The sequence below is a fragment of the Adiantum capillus-veneris genome, chromosome 27, assembly GCF_014529385.1.
Source record: "Adiantum capillus-veneris isolate H3 chromosome 27, ASM1452938v2, whole genome shotgun sequence".
Classification (NCBI taxonomy): domain Eukaryota; kingdom Viridiplantae; phylum Streptophyta; class Polypodiopsida; order Polypodiales; family Pteridaceae; genus Adiantum; species Adiantum capillus-veneris.
In genome coordinates, this window is record NC_140957.1 from 60,605,560 (window position 1) to 60,609,351 (window position 3,792).

At 39.8% G+C, this 3,792-nt stretch overlaps 1 pseudogene; it reads right to left on the reverse strand.

Moving 5' to 3' along the window:
• Window positions 1-2,343: 2,343 nt before the first annotated feature.
• On the reverse strand, window positions 2,344-2,924 carry LOC147422066 (uncharacterized; annotated as a pseudogene).
• Window positions 2,925-3,792: the final 868 nt, after the last annotated feature.

A 3,792-nucleotide genomic window follows, 5' to 3' on the forward strand; every position in this document is an offset into this window, starting at 1 on the left:
AACTAATACACTACTAATTGATGATACTCCTGAAAAGGGAGAACTAAATCCGCCGGGAACAACTATCTCACCACCTTCTTTCGAGGGGCATTCCTTCGATTTTTACCTTGAAGAAATTCTGATTCCATACTTACAAAAATTGTATCTCAGTCCATTGTTCATGGACGAGTTTGTACTTTCTAATGAATTAAGATGATTCTTCTATCATGTCTTTGTCTTGTCTAACATATATATATATATATATATATATATATATATATAGAGAGAGAGAGAGAGAGAGAGAGAGAGAGAGAGATTTGACGTGGTAAAGAAATGTATTTCAAGCACACTTTTTCACAGGGCACAATTGAAAAATGAGATCAATAAACTTCATGTCTTGAAAGTCATTTGTATACACTTGGGTTCACAAGAATATCTGTTACATTGACACTACTTCAACCCGACCATCCAACTCTTTGCACAAAATATCTTTTTCCCTTCGCCGCATCACCTTACGGCCAGCTAAGAAAAAGGAAAAATCTGATAGGTCCTTGTCCATTGACTCTTCAATGATGTCATTTCGCAAATGCTTAAGACTGCATAGCTCCCTTATTGTAACCACCAATAGTAGGCCATGCTCTTTATCAATCACTTCCACATCCACAGTAGGATTATCTTCCAAACCTGCAGAAACCTGGTCCATAGGAATGTACTTACCGTTTAGCATTTGTGATCGCATATACCAAAATGAGAGTAACAGTGATTGGCTTGCAATCATGTACTTGACAACTAGAGTATCAAGCGCGACTTCGCACCGTAAACCAATCTCTTCCTTTGCATACCATCCTTTGTCAAGAAGTTTGTCACAGGATGACTGCTGAAATGACTTGCACATGAACATAGTTTTTGTAACTCGGATGTTGTAGCTATGAAACAGCTCTATGAAGAGTGCAACAGGACAAAAGTTTGCAATTCTAACTAGTTTGGTAGGAATAGAGCTACGTAGAGACCTTTGTATATCCTTGTAGAGCTTACTTTGCATTGCCTCCACCATTGTTTCCTCGGGAACTGGCCAGTCCACAGTGTTCCAATCGGTTGGTAGAGGCACTTTCACCAACATGCCATTCTTATTCCCTGAGTTGAGTTGGTAAAAGTGGTCATAAAAAAAGATTCCCTCATCAGCCAGTCTTTTGCTGCTCCTCTCTGAGTACTGTAGAGAACCAATGTGGGCATGTACAACATGGAAGAGGCCTATTATGCACTCCACAGATTCCCATTGCTCGTAAGAAGAGGGATAAACATCTGCAATATATATAAGAAGAGTTAAACTAAGAGTATCAATAAGTACAAATGACAAATCTAATGTAATTGAGCTGTGAAGAATGGAGACATTACCCATAACAAGCGGGAGAAACATTGCAAAATATATAAGAAAAGTTATAATGAGAGTATCAGTAAGTTCACATGTCAAGAGTACTTACAATTGCAACATGGTTGATGTATATCTGATACATTTCCACCGTTTGCTATCACCTCTGGATGGGTAAACACATGCTCGACAAGAACTTCCTTTACAGATCTTTTGCCGATTTCAACTTTGAAATCCAACACCCTGGCCTTCCATGCTGAGCGGTAAACGTTGATACCACTAGACCTCTTGGGTCTTCTTGGTTGCATGAGGACCCATGAACCTTTGTTTATCCTTTGTCCAACCCATTGGTTCTCTGCACTTATTGAAGCTGGTATTGTAATTGAGGATATGCTACTACTTGGCCTTCTAGGCAAAGTGCAGTTGTTGGTTGTTGGTGTGAGAGACAGTAAACACCTGGAGGCTCTTGGGCGAGAAGACGTGGACGCCATAACTCTCAGAGAAAAGCTTTAGTGGAGGGAGATTCACTTTGAAAGCATTCTAATGGAGGGAAAGTGTTTTAGAATTCCAATATCTTGTGTGGGCTTAATGGTCACTCTCCAGTACGTTAATGACCATAAGAGAATATCAGAAGTGGGACCACACGCAAGCACCTAAAAGCTCGGTAAAAGGAAGGAAATTACTATGCTACAATCCTAGTTTCGTGAAAGTTTTATGCTATTTTCCTATTTTTTGAGTCTTTCCACGTACTTTCCTACGTAACACAGCCTTCATGCTCATTGGACGCGCTCTATTTTTCTCTCTCTTCATATGGCCCTCCAAATGACCTCTGAAATTTCCTAATGATGCACCCTGTCACTAGACCCCTGGAAAATGTGTTCCACTTGGGAACACTCATGCCCTCTACAAAAGTGAATGATGACATGTAAGCATACAACCATAGTTAGTTGTAGGTACTAGTCCAAAGAAAAGTTACTTACCCAATGGGATTGGTCCTAGACCATCCACAAGAAAACTTGTAGGAAAATCTGCAAAGATAAGCCTAGCACCTCACGACATGGCACACCATCTTTGCTATATAGATTTGTATTCTGTGTCGCAAAAAATTTGTTGATGCTATAAGAAAACCAAACATGAATTATGTTCAAAATCATAGAACAATGCAAGAAGAAAATGCAAATAAGTAAGCACTATGAAAATCTACCTATCAAGGGCAAACTTATCAATTTGTGATATATCCACAAGCAAAACATGTACAATAGTTTGGTAATGGAACCCTGCAAGCATTATCCAAATTAGCTTTGAATTAGGAAATATGGAAGACAAATATGCTAACAATTTTCTTAAACTTACCAACAGATCGTGTGATCGGCCTTCTCTCCCAAGCCTCTCGCCCAAGTGAAGACTCTGCAACAAACGAGGTAGTGTGCACCAATGAGGATGTAGTGGGCACATTAGAAGAGGGTGCCATATGGGGTATAGTGGTTCCCAAAGAGGACATGCCGGGATCTGCAGATGGCACAATGGGAGGCATTGAAGAAGGAGTGGATTTCCTTGACGTACTTGGAGGCTCCATTTTCCCTTTATCCTTCTTGAGTACATTGCTTGCTAGTGGAGTACCTTGAGAGCCACTCTCAATGGTGTTTTGAGTAACTCCTTGAGAAACAGGAGGGAGAGACTCTTCTTGTGTCTCCTGTAAGTACTCATCACTCTCATTTTTGAGACCCTTCACTCAACAACCATATAGCACAATATCACATAAATTAGTACTAAAGTAAGACATATACATTCTCAAAATAAAAGAGCCACTAGTGTTAAGATACTTACTCTTACGTAATTCCAACTCTTGCTTTGGAATAACTCCTAGTGGATAATCCAACCACCAAGAACAAACCTTGGCTTCCCATGTTGTCAGATTCCTTTCAATCAAAGAGGGAGAGAACATTGTATTCTCATCATGTACATCAATCCACTCTCTAGTGAATAATGGGGCTTCATTCAATTCCTGCTCCTCAAAGCATTGCATAACCCATCTACACAATTTTTAGAGCATCATCCACTTTGAAAAGCATATGAACGCAATGGCATAATAAATGTCATGTATCCAAAAAAAAAAATGTCAGAGTCTCCTTTGTGCTCACTTGACGGTTGCTAAAAGGAGAGACTGGAGGTTTTCTTTTCTTGCTATCCCTCTTTGGTGCCATTATCTACACAACACATATAATATAGTTTTTAGTTTATATAAGACCACATAAAAAATGCAAAAAAAAAGGGGAGGCAGAGCTCCCCCATCATCCGCGTGCGCGCGGATGATGGGGGAGCTCTGCCTCCCGTTTTTTTGTCGACACAGATGATGGGAGAAAAACATTTCAAAAACCTTAATCAAAAGACTATTTCCAACAACACCATTGACAAAGATCACCAAATCTACAAAAAAAAGGGGG